Source organism: Emydura macquarii, unplaced genomic scaffold, assembly GCF_026122565.2.
Source record: "Emydura macquarii macquarii isolate MOO-44397 ecotype Brisbane River unplaced genomic scaffold, CSIRO-AGI_Emac_v2 contig_719, whole genome shotgun sequence".
In the NCBI taxonomy this organism is placed as follows: domain Eukaryota; kingdom Metazoa; phylum Chordata; order Testudines; family Chelidae; genus Emydura; species Emydura macquarii.
This window is the reverse complement of record NW_027130856.1, coordinates 6,235,767-6,253,442: the sequence shown is the minus strand read 5'-3', so window position 1 is coordinate 6,253,442 and position 17,676 is coordinate 6,235,767.

Genomic DNA, 17,676 nt, shown 5'->3' with positions numbered 1-17,676 from the left:
TTGTCAAAAATGTTCTGATCAGCATTAGATGGTAGGTTTCCTGGAGAACTCAGCAGTGGAATAGATGACTGTCTCCATTTTCTCAGACTCAGATCATGTGGTCAATCAACTTTACCAGTGTCTGGCCAAGATTGGAGCTTGAATGATATCTATTGGGAACTAGCTGAAATTCAGTCCAGATATGATGGTGGTGATATTGGTGGGATGATGGAAAAAAACATATGAGAAGTCTACTATAACTACCTAGCTAGCACTTTAGATACATAGTATCTATTAGAGCAGCTCATAAATTCATAGATCATAGGCCCGGAAGGGATCACCGTGATCATCTAGACTGACTTCCTGTATAAGACAGGCCATAAAACAAACTATAAAACAAACTTACAAATTAGTTTAGTGTTTAGGGGAAGGACCGATGGGGTTATTTTGTTTAGTTTCAGGTGACTATGTTAGCAAATAGTCATAGAAATAACAAAACAATGTTTTTATTCTCGATACCATAAGCAAAGATTTTGCACTTTATGAATTTTTTATTTTATTCATTTCTATAATTTGAAAAATGTGCCTCTCCCTATGTTTATTTTAAGGTGATACAACAATATAAAAAGTAATACTGGAGAAAAAAATACTAGGTAAAGTACTTCATACCTAACTAGCAGAATAGAAAAATAAACCTATTTAAACCTTCAGGCAAAGGCCTAAATGACACAGAGAAGCTAGTGACAAATAGTGTATTTTTTGTGGATTATGGTTAAATGTCTAATACGAACTAGAGTGACACCATTCAAAACCTTATGTTTGTGGCCTAATTCAGACATTGAACCCACTCCTCACTTTAGAATAGAAAAATCAATGTATTAACCTATTGCTTCACCTAGACTTCAGCCAAGGGCGTTTTTAATTATTCAAAGTTTATTCTCTTAATTTTTTTATGTTTTGCTCATCACATAAGCAAATGCTGCTTAGTGCTTGCTACGGAAATCGTACGAGGCAAGGTACAGGAGGGTGTGTTTGTCACATCTGTAACAGGAAATGTGAATATTTTTCATAATGTGACAATGGTGGATCACTGAAGCATTAAAATGATGTCATTTGAATATATATTGTATTCTTTTATAAAGAAGAGGCTGCACTGACATGACCATCTATTATCAAACTTAGATCAAAAAAGGCTTTTGACAATTTATTGTTACAAATAAGTTGTAGCTCCAACTACAAGTCAGGATGGCAATTATAAAATCTGATCATCCGCTGATGTAAACTGGCATTGCTCTACACAAATCATGGAGCTATACCCGTACATACCAGCTGAGAATCTAACTTTACAGACTTCTGTTGGGAATAGAGCTTGATTAGCAGGCGGCCCTGCAAAGAATCTTCACTGGACATTGTATCTGACGTTCATCCAACTTTCATCCAATGATGCCTTTTCAAAACAAAATGGCAGAGTTGTTTTGGGTTCATTTTTGTTTCTGAAACGACAGATATCATACTGGATCATGAACCTTCCTACCCAGTTCATCAACCTAATCTGTCTTTCATGCAGACATAATCATGTTTTTTATTTAGATACCAATTATATGAATGAAAGCATCTCATTATCATCATAATAGATCCAACTCCTCTGCTTCTCTCTCAGTAACATACTGATCCACAGGTATTCTTCAGAAGGAAATATCTAGAGGAAAAAGAAAACTTGACATCCATTTTGTTGCTGCTTCTGATGAGGAAATTGTTTTTGCAAAGATGTGAGTTCTGTATTGTCCTCTACCAGAGACAAAACATAAATTCATCCTGATCTCCTGCCATAGAGAAATCTACAGCTGGGGGCCCTGCTTCAAGAACTCCTACCCTGTCTCCCAACACCTTTGTCCTGGGCTCAGTCATCTTCATCGTCCAGGTTGACTATATTATTTTGGTGGATGGCAAATAGCGGACTCTTTAAGGTAGCTGTGGCCTAACCCATTGAGAGGTTAAAGACATAATTTTACTTATTTTCTACATTACTCACTCTTCTCTGTGCTCTAAACACTGAACATTGCCAAATGGTAAATGTAAAGATGAATGTAATGACAAGGTAGCAACTGACTTACCATGAATATGTGTTTGACATTGTGTTTTTTCCCCACTAGTCTTGTCTAAGTGAAGAGAATAAATGACCCTCTGTGGCCATTGGCCAAGTCAATTGATGTTAGTATAAAAAAGTATATGTTAAAAAAGCAGGTTAATTTGTGTTGGATCAAGAAAAAATGAAAAATGGAGCTCTCTGTGTAAATGAATTATAGCCCATGACAGGATATAAAAAAGAGGTACTCAGAATTTTAAAAGCAAGCAACATGGCATGGACATTTGGCACAAGAAAGTAAGATCAATTTAGATAATAAGAGCCTCTAGAGTCTAGATAATAAAAATAGGTAGACTCACATTTATATGTAACAAATACAATAGGTTTATGTACTCTTGAATGGGTTTATAGATAACATTTATGTGAGGCAGGTATGGAAGCCCCTCCCAACAAGACTCTTCCCAGAATTATCACTTTAAGAATGGATATTATTTATCTGTGGTTAGGGATCAAGGTTGGCTGGGGACATAAGTGGTGCAAGGGTCTTGAACTGGCCCTCAGCACAGGGGTGAATTTCATTGTGAATGTATTTACCTAGGTGTGTAGTTATGCTCAGCATTGTTAGTGTTAAGCATCAAGAAAAAACAAGAAGTACTATTGGACAGCCAGAGTATGAGATTTACCAAACCTCCCCTCTGTAAAAATGAGACTTATCTGGAAAAAAGGCTTATGAAAGAAGCCCACTCAGCCAGTTGATTTTTGTATATAGAAGAGTATATGGCTTTTTTCTTGAGATCTTGTCAAAGAAAAGAAAAGTCCATTTTATATTCAATAAGCTCTTCATAAAGTGTTCTCGCATCGGTAAAGCAGAATACATTGTGAGATGGTCACATTTCACTTCTTAATGGACCTGATCTGGCATCCCAGAAATATCACTTTGGAGCAATCCAGACTAAATTATTTAGGGGAACTTTCATCAGATGAAATCCTTGAGTCATTCACTAGACTACCCGATGAATTTAAAACAGATAAACATGTTTTTTTTCTTTAATTACCAAACACAAGGCATTTGAGGTGGGATTTTCTAAAGTGACCAAAGAATTTAGATACTTTTGAAAATCCCACTTTTTTTCAACCTTAATTCTCTTACTACTTAAGTTCCACTTTAAGGCCTTGATCCTACAGCAGTGGGACTCTGCAGAGGCACAGAGGTTCACCTGCAGCCCGGATCTCAGTCTAAGTTTATTTCTAATACAGTACTTGTCAAATGTCTAACCTTGATTAATTAATTAAGGTTAGGCACATGCTTAAGTACCTTGCTGAACTGGGATCTTTAAGACGAGCACCATTGAGCTCCAACATAATAAATCTCTATATTTTTTTCCAATTAGATATATTATACAATACAATCGCACTTAACTGAAAGTCTCAATTGGCTGAAGTTGGGTAATGCTGAACTGTTCATATATAGAAAGACCCAGATTTTGACTGCAATCCATCACAACACATTTGAACAGTAAAGGAAGCTGGATGTTTAGTCTACTAACATGTTCTTGTGTGACTACATTAAGAGGACATGTTCTATGCACATGCAGCGCAAACATCTCTTCCAAATGTCCTTGTCTCTGAAACAATGGTTTCTGGTTACTTGCAACTTCAACATGACTTTCAAAAATCGTCCTATGGCAGATGAGCTCATAATACTCATACTCCTTCGAATTTTGGAGACTGAGATAATGTTCCATTCTGAAAATTATCATAACCTGATATTCATGGGGAAATTAAAGGTGTCCAAATCCTTGAGCAAAGAATTCTAAAATCAAAGCATTTGCTTTGTATATAATAGAGTGTCATAGGGTATTGAAAGGACATTCCATAGTTTCTAACTCTCTAGTACATTTTTGATGTCTCATATTAACTGTCTCATTGCGAAGATGAAAGGGAATCACTTGTGTAAACAAAACCTGTGTGAAATGAACCACCAATTCATAATAGAGAGCTGTATGAAATCTATATGAAATGGAACATGCTATGAAAATGACAAGATTTGCATACTGGTCTAAAAAATTAAGAATATAACACAATGAGTGTGCTGATTACATTAGAATACTTCAGCAGCAATATTGGAAATATTGTCTCTGCAACAGCACTTTAAAACCTGTCAACACCTTGCATAACACAATTTACTCTAAAGTGCAGACTTTTTGATAGTTGGACCTAAAAATGTCTTCAGAAAAAAGTCTCATGTTTATTACAATTAATTATAATTACAGAGAGTACAAATCACCAATTAGACCAGCTCCTATCAAAATTGGTAAAAGGAACTGTACTTATAATATATGTTTGTACACACATATGCATACATATTCCATATATAAACGTCTGTGTTAAAAGAAGTTTAAGGTAGAAAAATCAAGCACTCAAAAGATCACATACTATTTTTTCGAGTGTGTTTGGATGGGGCACGGAAAATTACATATGTCACCATTGCAAGATGAAGACAAAAAGAAATACTGAACAGCTAACTAATTTCCCGAACCTTGTTTATTTTATGTCCTGAATGAGGCAGGAGTCCTGCTGGAAAAAAAAAGGATGTGATCATGTAATTAAAGACTATGGGCAATATTTCAAAAGCACCTAACTTCAGAACATAAATCCCATTGACTTCAGCTGGCCTTGTGCTCTGAGTCACTTTGCTGCTCTTTTGAAAATTCCATCCTAAATCGTAATGAATACAATATTTTTCCTGTGATCACACTTCTGGGGAGCCAGATTCTGCCACCCTTTCACTCATTCAGTAATATGGTTCCCCTTCAAGTAGGCACACTGAGATCAAGATGATACCTCTATTACCCCTTCATGCCTGCTGCCATTTGAAAGAAAGTGGTGGAAGGGAACACATATTAAAATGATTTGGTGCAGCAATGATGGCAGCTGCCAACCACACAGTGAATCTGGGCCCACCCCAAGCATTCTTTTCATGAACAAGCAGAATGATTCCGAGAAACTCCTCTGAGCTGCCACATTTCTATTTCCAAGTCAGCGAGGGAAAACCAAAATTTAGCCCTTAGTATTTTGATTCACATTTATTTTAAATTAATCCCAAATGTCTGGGTGTGAATTTGTAGTTTGTAGCTCCCTCCTGCCACCTTTGGCAATACCAAACCAGGCTTTAGAAAACTGATAAAAGATTTTTGACATTTATACTATACAAAAATCACACAGATTTTTATCATGGAAGACTTTGTTGTTGCAAAATTCTTTAGGTATCATATTACTGAGCAAAGCACTGTGTACGCTTCTTCTCCTTGCTTATAAGCAATATATAATGTGGTGGAGTGTAATGTTTTAAGAGAAGCATAAGGAAGTGGTTTTGACTGGTTTAGATCGTTAATAAGATCAACATGCGTTATTCTGGTGAGTCATCAGGATCAGAAGCACAGATGAAATAGTACACAACATGAAAGATCTTCACACAGAAGAATTAACTCTGGATGGTTTTTATAGAATAAATGTAGAGCTCACACTTTTGGAGTGCCACAGCACAACTGAGATGGAAATAATAATCTTCCACTGAGGAATAGTTTTATAATTTCTCATAAAACTTAGCAGTCTTTTGTTATATTAAAATTATGCTTTTTCTGTGAGTAATATACTAAGACACTAAAGAAGACAAATCCAATGAATCTTTAATAAAACTATTCACATTAATAACTACACATAATTCAGCTGGGTCTATGAAATTTTATACAGTAGCTTCAATTATAATTAGCTGTACAGTAGAGCCCAAATTTGTAGTAACTAATGCAGATGAATCTCTCATTGATTGCATCTTTTACAAGCATGCAACTCCCAGGATAATACATGCAGAGTGCACAATCATCTCACTAAACTATTAGTCAGGACTGAGGGTATGTCTACACTACCACGTGGTGTATAGTAGTTACAGCTGCACAGCCACAGAGATGCAGCTGTAATGCTGTAATGATGTAGTGTAGAGTCTTCCTAATTGACAGAAGGGTTATTTTTTCCATAACTGTACATAATCCATCTCTCCAAGAAGTGGTAGCTAAGTCAACAGAAAATTCTTCCATTGAACTAGCTGCATCTATGGTGGAGGTTAGGGTGAGCTAACCGTGTGTCATGGGGCATGAATTTTTTCACAGCCCTGAACTATGTAGCTAGGTCAAGCTAATATTTTGGTTTAGACCAGGCCTGAAAGTGGAGAAGCTTTCAAGGTTGTTGCCTCTGCTGTGCCTCTTCTGTTGATAAAACAGTCCATGGTTTACATGCAAGGCTGTCTGTCAAGCACCTATCACTTAAATCCTAAAAACCTTGAAGGAAAAAAATCCCATAAATAGAGAAAGAACACACCTCTTCTCACAAATAGGCATTCTCAAATTGCTCATTGAGATCTGATCCAAATTACTAAACAAAAACAAAACCTACCAACCCCACAACAAACAATAATTCTTGGAATCCACAAAATTAAGGTGTTTTTCACCAAGCTAATTAAGAAACAGACATGTATTTAGGACCACCAAGTTCTTTGGTCTGTGAATTCCGGCTCACTTCCCAAAATAAAACTTCCTTGATTCAACCTGCTGTATGCCAGAGTAAAACTGTGATCTCAGCCCCACAGGTATGCCAGTCACGAGCCCTCCTGGTTTTATTTACATTGAGATTTGAGATCTTTCTTTCTACAGGACTCTCTGTTCTCTGCTACAGAAACACAAAGAACTGTAGCTCTTTCTTCCATGAACTCTGGTCTCTAATTCTCTCTCTCAGACACACACACATGCATTCTCATTATGCATCTAAAAGCACTGTTCCCCATAGCTGATTGGCTATGGAGATTAAAGTCTCCAGAGCAACCAGAGGACACCATAGCAAAGTCACACAACACAGTCTACATAGAAAAATCTTATTTATTTATTTAAAATCTAACATTTGTAGGCTTCATTCAGGTAAAACTCACATTGACTTCAAAGGGAATTTTGTAATACTAAGAACTGAAAGATTGGGCCAAAGAAAGCTAAACTAGGATGTTAGCAAAGAGGGTTTTCAAATCTCAGGTCAAATTTTGTTTTCAATTATACTGATGTAAATATGAATGGAATGTGGCCTTTAGGTTTAGAATAAAAAAGAGCTCAATCCTGCAAAGTGCTGAGTACTCTGGTCTCAGTCCAATAAAGCACTTAAGCACATGCTTAATTTCAGCATGGGAATAGTCTCATTTGACTTCAGTGAGACTTCTTGCGTACTTACATGCATGCTAAACTCATTACTGGATTGGTGACAGAATGTTTGGCATGTGCTGAATTGAGTTCTTTGTTAAGAACATGCTAAAAGTATATAATGATGGGAGGGAATTTTCTTAGTCATTGTGACATGATCATGAGTGTGTTCTTCTGTTAGGTCATGTGGATAACTACTACCAATTGAAATTATAGGGTATGTCTTTAGACCAAAAGTAATTGCACATATTAACTGGAAGAATATTAGCTAAATTATTGGAACTAAGATAATCAAGTTCCTGAGATAAGTAATGAGGAACCAATAAAAGGGTTAAATATGGGTTTTGTGTGTATATATATATCTCCAGGTTAACCAGAATTCTTGATGTGAAATCCTGATTTCACTAAAGTCAGTGTTAAAACTGCCAATGACTTCAGGGGAGCCAGGATTTCATCTTGCAGGTTTGGAAAACTGCATAGAAACCTTGAAGGGACACAATTTTTTTCTGACACAAGTTGGCTCAATATTGCAAAAGTGTTCAAAAACGTTCATTCAGATCCTGAATCACTATTTAGATTCAACCATGTTTGTATTCACTTGTTATTTACTATTTTAATCATTCATATGAACAAGTACTTATAAGTGAACAAAAGTATATGTTCTTCCATAGTCACTACTCAAAAAGTTATGTAACAAAGTCTATTAAAGTCATTTGATTAAGTAACAAAGTGGCAATCATCCAATCAGAGAAAAGAAACATATTTATATAACTTAGGTGACTAAGCACACAACAAACAGTGAATAGTCAAATTGAAGAGTCTACAAAAAACCCAGTGACTGCAAATATTTCATCCAAATTATGCAGAAACAGAAACAAATAACTAATAAATTCCAGATTTTAGAATTGATCCACAAATGATTCACAAATAGAAATCATTATGGTTATGGTTGTAATGAATCTTATTTGCAATGAATAATATAACCAGCTATACTTGGGACATGGTATTTTGGCTAAAATATAGAAATGGAAAAAATAACCTTAAAAGAAGATCAATCTGGATTATTTTGAGAAGCTGGTGAAGATTTGATGATAGGGAGGGCTTTATTTTTTCTGAACCAATTTGTCCGTCTTTAGTTGTAACATTATTTCCATTTATTAATCCAGAAAAAAACTCAGACCTATTTCTGAATTCAGATATGACCTTCTCAAAGGTCAGAAATGTTGGGATCTTTGGTTTGGGGCTTGTGTCTTTCTCTAATAATAATAATACCAGACTACATCTGCCTAGCTTGGATATAATATAGGTCAAGCTCACCACAGAAACATCTATCAGTGTGCTTTAATTTAGAACCACAATATGCAGTAGCCTTTTCCCATTGAATTATTCAGCCCATTGTCTTGGCTGTCCATAAAATTGTGAGATAGGAAATTCTTGTTACTGAATACAAGTGACATTAATACACTAACTGTCATGTAATGCATTTAAACTTGCCTCTTACTGTACAATGCAAACACATTTTCTCTCAGAACTTAGAGTGCAGCTTAATAGGAAGACAGGAAATGGGATAATTGGTTAAAGAGATTCACAGTGCATTATTAGTATTTTTATTACTGCTGTAATTTTATAGTGTTCTCTGATTTATGAGGCAAAGGAAGAGCGAAAACATTTTCTGTATCTTTCCTGTTGTGCTGAACTGCTTTGAATCCAAAAATTAAAGTGCTGAGTAAAAGAATATACAAACCTCAGGAATCATCACCAATACTATTGTTTTCAGTGTTGTAGTAGCTGTGTTGGTCCCAGAATATGAGAGACAAGATGGGTGAGGTAATAGCTTTTACTGGAGCAACTTCTGTTGGTGAAAGAAACGAGTTTTTGAGCTCTTCTTCGCTCTTCTTCAAAGAGCTTGAAAGCTTGTTTCTGTCACCAACAGAAGTTGCTCCAGTAAAAGTATCACCCCACAAAGCTTATTGCCAGATTTAGCATTTTTAGCACTTATCATTGGCTTCAGTGTCTTCATGATACCATCATTGCTGTGAATGAAGTGGGCACCAAGTTGTTGGCAAAATGTCACAAAAGAATATAGCCTTTTAATAGGAATCAAAGCAGTACTCATAGTTGATGATATCTGTAAATGTTTCAGTCCTTAAAGTCCCATTTGGTTATGGCATAAGAGTGAACCTTAACACTGAAACTAAAAGGTTTCTGCAGAGGACACCGTAAATTCCCTCATTGAGAGTTCACAGTTACTGTCTGGCTTTGTTGCTATTTTTATTACCCCTTTCCCACAGTGGTTTAAATTCTTTTATTCAGTTGCTTGTCTGATATGCATATGATCAAATGGATAATTATTAGCCTGATCCAAGTTCATTCGGGTGCAACATCAGTCGAAAACATCACTGACTTCAATGAGAGTTTTGCCTGAGCAAATTAAAAAGTACAGTATCAGGCACTACATTTTATACTCAGAAATATAGAAATGAAATAAAAGCATTGGTGTATACCTGAACATTTAAAAAATATCTACATTTATGATTTTGTTTTCCACACCCAGATGCTTGTACTGTGGTGTCTTCCAGCATTTGTAATGTTTCCAAAACATTTATTAATCTAAAATGATTACAATAGAAATTAATTTCAACACTTTCCCAAATGTTGTACTCATTTTACTAGGAATCTAAATGGAGGATAGCTGAAACTAAGAACTATATTGAAACTCAATAATTGGATGGAGAAATATGGAAAGAAAAAGCTTCTGTAAACAGAAAAGTATTCAAATTGGTAATCCAGTGGGTGGCACTTTTCCATATGAATCCATTTCTGAACCAATGTCCTTGCTTAGAATTATGGGGCACCCTGCTGCTGAGGGTGACATTATAACAATAATTAGTCAGATTCAAGCTGGACAAATGCAGGTTGATAAATGTAGGGGCTAGCATTTGGACTCCAAAATACAAAGTCAGTGGAAGGGAGAAACCTGAAAAAGAATCATTCAGAAATGATCTAAGGGTGATGGAGGACAACAAATTGTACGTGAGTTTGCAATGTGTTATGCCAGCAAAAGAGGGCAATGCAATCTAGAGCGAGGTATAACAAGACACAATGTCCAGGAGCAAGAACTAGAAGAAATTCTCAAACTGCTCAACCCAGCCCCCCAAATACCTTCAACTAATTTCAATTTTTTCATAAAAAATATTGTCAAACATTCAGCATGTTTAAAATGTTGATCAAAAGCAATGTCCTCCTGTCTAAGGTTCTGGAAGGACCGCACTTTGAATGTGGCATTCAGCCTGGGAACCTCATTGCTAGAAAGTTATTGATGAATTACAAAGAGTTCTGAGAAAAGTAACAAATGTGCTCAGGGGAAGCGGAAATTTGAAGTACTGTGTTTGTAACTTATGACTATGGCTTCATTTCCTTCTCAAACAGAAGAGGCACAAACCAGGGTTCTGACCATCCCATCTCATGAATCTATTTTATTTGTTTATATTTTCACTAAAGTCAGTGGCTACCCATGAAGTCTCTTCCAAATTCCAACTTACAGATGCCATTCTGCCTACCTAAAATACCCTCCTGCAATGTTAACTGGGTCTTCACTTCCTGCAAGAAACTACAGTATGCTGTTGCTGTAGGTAAGCAGCTGTTACATTTCAACCCAGTAACAACGTTTCAGTGGTGGGTGAAATACAATTTGTTTATTATGTGTGTAAAGCAATTTGGGATCTGGTGTGATCAAGGCTGTTCTATAAAGGCAGATTACTATTCTTAACAAGAGTCAGGAGCCCTGTGTTCTAATCCTTGCTCCATCACTAACCAGCTGTGTCCTTGGGCAAGTAAATTTTACTCTTAGTTCCTCTCTTTTCCCTCCCACGCTTTGTCTTATCTATTTAGACTGTAAGCTTTTTGGAACAGGAACAGTCTCTCACTATGCATTTGTGAAGTGCCTAGCAGAATGTGGCTCCAATTTGGGTCGGGGCCTCTCTACTCTACTGTAATACAATCAATAATAATTAATAATAGTATGGAATTAAAATTCTCTAGTTTCATCTTTTTTTATTTAACCCATTTTATTTTTCAGATTCAGATGTCCAACTTGTGATTCCTGGGTCTTGCTTATATCACCCTCCAGTGCTTCATTTAATTAAAAGCAGAAATAGATCTCAAATGTCATGGTTTAAAGTTGAGCATATAAATGTCCAACCTTCTGTACTATGCCTTTGTGAAGAGGACTGTTTGTACGTTCCTAGTTTCATGATTTGATGAAGTGTGCCCCTTTCCCCTGCTACTTTTCCGTGCTTCCACAAACCTCTTTTAATTGGATGAGTGACAAGATTATAAAACATGTTTCAAAATGTAAAAGTTTCCAATGAAGAACGTTTGCCTGCTTTGTGAACTTTGAATTGAAGACTGTCTCTAAGAATATTGCATTTTGCAGCTTGCTTTCATTGTACAATATCAGCAGTGATTATTGCTTTCCTTTTCACTCTGTTCTTACTTGTTTTTATCATTCCTCTCAAGGGTACATGCACTGGATAATAACAACAATAAAAGGTTCATTCCTCAAGCATGCATTATACTACACAGTGACTGAATTGTTCTAGACTCCGGAGGCTGAGAAAGAAAACTGATGTGAATGATGATAGGTGAAAAGGTCACTATTTCATTCTTGTATAAAATAATTTTTGGTGCCTGCTTCACTTTTCTTCCCTTTTTCCTGGTGGGTTTTGTTTTAAGTCTCTTAACTCCCTTTAAATGATTTATGATGTGTTTCACACTTTGTTACCTTCCTCTGCATTGTAAATGTCAGTGTGCCACATGTGAGTGATGGAAAGTTAACATGCCATGGGGTTTTATTGACGGAGTCTGTATTGGTGAAAAAAAAATGTTTTTAGTAGGTAAAGTACTGCCTTTATTATCCAAAATCTCTTGCTAGTAGTAGTGATAACACATGAATGAGAAAAAACACTGTCAAGACCTTCTCAACACATTGGAGTAGCGTACGAGTGAAAGTAAGAGTGAGTTCCAGGTTCTCAGGAAGGGTTTTGTTTTAAAAAAAAAAAAAAAAGAGAGATGATACGTAAACCATATACATCACACTCTGTTATTTTAGGGGACTCTACACTGAAAAAGCAGTGTGACCTAGTGGATATAAGACTGGACTAGACTCAGGGGACTCACATTCTATTCCTGGCTCTGCCACTGCTGGATGACCTAGGTCAAGTCACTTCACCTCACTGTGCCTCAGTTTCCCAAGTTTTAAATAAGGATATTGATGCTGGCCTCCTTCGTAAAGCTCTTTGAGATCTACTGATGAAAGTGCTATATATAAAGTTAAGTATTATTATTATTGCTCTGTACCCTAATGTGAGTAAGTGGTTGACGCACTCTGAATATAGGAGTCCCATCAGGTTCAGGTGACATACTGACAGGTATTCTGGGGCGTCCTGTGATTAGCGCACTGGACTGAGACTCAGGAGACCTGAGTTTCTGTTCCTAGCTCTCCCACTGACCTTCTCTGTGTCCTTAGGTAAATGACCTCACTCTAACCTTTCCTCATTGACTTTCAATGAGACTTGTGCTCTGAAGTCACTGAGCGTATATCTATACTGCAGTTAAAAACCTGTGGATGGCTCGTGCCAGCTGACTCACGCTCACAGGGCTCAGGCCAACGGGCTGTTTAACTGTGGGGTAGATGTGTGGTCTCAGGCTGGAGTCTGGGCTCTAGGACCTTATGAGGTGGGAGGGTCCCAGAGCCTGGGATACAGCCTAAGCCCTAATGTCTATGCTACAGTTAAACAGCCCCCCAGCCTGAGCCCTACAAGATCAAGTCAGCAGGAACAGGCCAGCCACAGGTGTCTACTTACAGTGTAGACATGCAGTGCAGGTATGTCTACACATTGATAAAAACCCACTGCTGGCCCACATCAGCTGACCTGGGCTCACAGGACTTGGATGAAAAATTGTTTGGATTTGGGCAGGAGCCCACACTTTGGGACCCTGAGTCCAACCTGAGCCCAAATATCTACCAGCAATTTTTCAGCCCGAGCCCCATGAACCTCAGTCAGTTGACTCTAGCCAGCCACGGGTTGTTTTTTTTAATCCCTGTACCCTTAGGGGCTTTGGAAACCACTCTTAGAGTGTGAGCTCTTCAAGTCAGGGGCTGTTTCCCACTGTGTGTATGGTGCCTAGCACAATGCAGTCCTGACCTCAGCTGGGGTCTTTAGGTGCTACCATAGCATAAATGATAATCTATCAGAGCATATTTCATGGTCATTATATCTGAAGTCAGTAAACAAAGAATTTGATTTTCTAATTAATTTAATAGGTGAGTTGCTTTACTGGTCATTTTCTAGAAAGGTTTCCCTTGAAAATACACAGTTTGTGAGACCAGGGCAAAGTATTGTATGTGGATTCCTCTTTTGTTTGCTTCTAAATCAATAAAGCATTAAAATGTCCTTCACAATACGTCTGCCCTTGAGCTGACAATGTTGCTCATGTCTTTGTGAAAACATGACACTTTCTGACATTTGTAGAAATAGCAATTACCCACAGTATAAAACAAAACAAAAACAAAACCATAGAAAGACCATGGCCAATGTTCAACAGCATGATCAAAACTGGTTAAATGCACAGTTACTCAAGTGAATATCTGTTAAGAAAATAGACCTGGTAAAAATATCCATCTCCTGTGAACTGAACCAAAACATAAACATAATACTGCATCCATTGTGAGCTCCTGCATTACCTATTAGCCCTTTTACAACAACTTCAGTTTATCTAGTCTGTCATCTGTGAGTTTAATTCTGCTCCTGTTTAAATTAATGGCTAATCTACTGATTTCAATGGCAATAGCATTGAGTGCTAAAATTACATTAGACAAACTAAACCCTAGCATCTTAGCTACTGAGGAAATGCTCAATTGTCAAGGTGCCTATGTATTATCCATTACTCTGTTACTTTTTTAAAAATGTGAAAAAATATCCCAATTAGTGCTATAGAAAATTTTCCATTAAAAAAAGATGGGGAATTAGAGTTTCAGCAAAATGACTGTGTAGATGTATGTCTGTAAAGTGCCTGCTGTCCCTGATTTTTTTTTTCCATCAGAAAATCAAAAACCTGAATATCCGACGTTTTTTTATTTCCAACCTTTTGGGGTGGGAGGATTGCTGAAAATGAAATGTTTTGGTTTTTTAGGAAAATAAATGTTGATCAGCTCTAGTCTCAATTAACAATACATTTCTAAAATAGTATGATCTACTTACCAGCTCTTTAATAACTATTAGGCACAAGAAATACAGAAAAAGAATATTTAAAATTGTAACTAGCCTTCTTAATCCTGTGTAATCTTTATTTTTGTGGGATTGCCTCACACAGCACAGTAAGGCCCAGTGAATGCAGTTCATTCATTACCTTCAAACTGCTGCCGGCAACTTCACTTAATACTTGCAAATGTCAACTATCATCTAATCAATGATTTTGGGATAAGTACTGGAAATATTGCAAACAGGAGCACTTCAAAATGAGAAGGCATAAAAAATCCCAGGGAGCTTATAGTACTCATTGTCCATATCACATCTGGAAATACAAATATATTTGGGAATGCCCCAGACATTACATATACGCTGTACAGAAAAATAATTATCAGCTGAAATCTTTGAGAATTCTAGATCTCATATGTTTATTTTGCATATTAGTACCCAAAAAGCTAGTATCCAGATCTATTTCCGAGCAGTGTTGGGACACAGATATATATACCTCTGGGAAGAAACCAAAGACCTGAGGCAGTTTATGTGTTCCCTGAGTTTTGTTTTACGAAACAAGAATCAACTATTTTCATCAAAAGGCTGCAAAATATCAATTTGCAGGAGCTAGATGCAGTCAAATAATTGTAAAGAAATAATACATTCATTAGTGAAGTTTCCCTTTTTGCATTTTGTAAAAATCGGTATTTCACTGGAATTTTTTGTGTGTGGAATATGGTCAGTTGTAATTCCTTCAGCTAACTTTGATTTATGAACCAGCAGTGTTTTTCATGGAACTGCTTTGTCAAAAGTGCAGGAATGACAGAGTTACAATTTGGAGATGAGCAGTGGAAAACTTCTCGTACAACAAAACAAGTTAAGTAATGATGGGTCAAAGGGAACTTGTGTAGAAAAGCAATAAAGCCATGTACTGTTGTAACCAATCCTTCTCTTGTCTCTCACACTGGCCTGAACCTGAGCCCAGGAGAGCAGTGGTGCATGGAAATTTGGAGTTTTGGTAGCTAAGGTAAACACACCACAATTTCTGAAGGCAAGTATTGTGAGCACTGGATGCTTGGTGGGTTGCTCTAAAATGACACTCACAGACCAGGTTCATAAAGTAAAAAGGACTTTTCACTCTCCACCTGGAAGAGGTAATATAGGACATGGATTAGAAGGATATAGAGTAATTTGTTGCAAGGGGTAACGGTAAACAACATTAGAATTTACTACATTTAACTATTTTAATAATTAATAGTTGATTACAGTTATCATTTGGGTATAGGCTAGTTCCTGTCCCCTAGGCTCATATACTTCTCCACTTGGGATGCACACTCTGATAAGAGATGTCATTCCCACAGATTCTAAAATATTGGCCTTATTTGTACTGAGCAGGTGTCTCTTTTTTGGTATTCATCCAAGTCTCTGGATTGTGCTTTCCAGTGACTCCGTTTTTTTCCTGAAGGCTGGAATCTAATCAACGCTTACTGTGCTATCTGGATTGATGTTTCCTCATGGCCTTCCTGAGCCTTAGACTAGTTCCCTGGCTGCCTCTGTGGCTTAACTAGAATCCCCTGAGACTTCTGTTTATCTCTTACTCTGAATGAGACGTTTTCTGGGCCTAAACTATTTTATTCTATTCAGATTCTTATTCTGTACTTGTCACTGTAGTATTTCAGAAGTGCATTAAGCAACATGACTAGACGTTAGTGGCACCACATTTTAGGTGGAAGTGTCTCTACCTATCCTGACCCTCCCTCTCTCTTTCTTGGGATCCTGGGAGTTTCTGAGAGTGAGACTGTTTGGTATAGGTTGTGAGAACTAGCTGGGTTTCTGTTAGTCTGTTTCTTCTGGATTTGTTATTTTCTGTTTCTTTGTTTTAGGGATGTAAGGGGTTCCTCTGCCACAGTCCCTCTACTTCAGTTCCCCTCTAGCCAACAGAAGACTCAAAGACCCTTCAGTTTACAGTCACTAGTGCTTTTATTTACAAGGTGTATGTGAGTTTCCACCACCTTATAGTGCTTTGCTTCATCCAGCAGTCTCTGGGGCTGTTCAGAGAGACAAACAAAGCCTCCTTCCTTCCGGGCCGGCATATAAATCTTCCTGGGTCAGCTGGGCAGCTGCTGCCCCTTGCCTAATCAAGCTTAACCTGTATAAGCTGACAGCTGCCTTCCCTCAGGTAATCAGGCAACAGCCCAGCTAACCAGCTCTACTGCCCTTCAGCTATAGAGGCTAGAGTGACAGGGGGCCGGTCAGGGGGCCACCCCCCAGCACCCTGTTACAAGGTCCCTCCCCTTTTGCTTAGAAGGGGTGGGGAGAAATTTCTCCCTGCGTTCACTTCTGATAGGTTTGCTAGTTTGACCCACAAGAATGAAATTCACTGCGTGCCTGCTGTCTCCTAAATTGTGGAGGATATGTTGCTGATGGTGATTAATACAAAATCTGCCTCTCAAATGCATAAATCTAAAGTGATTTTCATGTCCCAGGAGCCATTTGTGAATCATTTGGTACAGCAGGGACTGTGGGTCAAGGAGAAATTTGTTCAAGTTTTCCTCTTGTTTATTCCTGCTACTAAAGTTGCTTTTTTTCCAATGTCACATCCTTCACCATGAGATGCTAGTGTCTGATCTCTCCAGTTATGGGAAGGTAGAATGATTGTGTTAGGCTGGAAGAACCCAAATGTGAGATATGTTATGTCATTCCAATGCCAGGTTTATGTGTTCTAAATAACCCTGACCAGCCCTTGAACCTGGTTTTAAAGAACCACATAGGTGGGGCAAATTATACAGATTTGCTACCTCTGACAATATTAAATGTTTCTTGTGTGATGATCCTGGTCATTTGAGGGTTTCCCACCCTCTCAGAGGGATGTAAGAATGTGAGACCCCAGGAGAGTGGGGAAGTGGTTGGCACAGGAAGAGACCAGCAGAAGGCAGATCCTGGATCTGCACTGCCAGCTTCTACCTTCCCCCTCACTATATTTGGTCTGCCATTGTTCAGGGAGCAGGCACCCCCTGAGGAACTCTCTGTTGTGACCACCACTTGTGCCTGAACAGAAATGAATCCTGACAGAGGCAGCTCAATGTTCTTCTGAGCTGGTGGATTCTGAAGGAGATAAAGAGGATTATAGTGA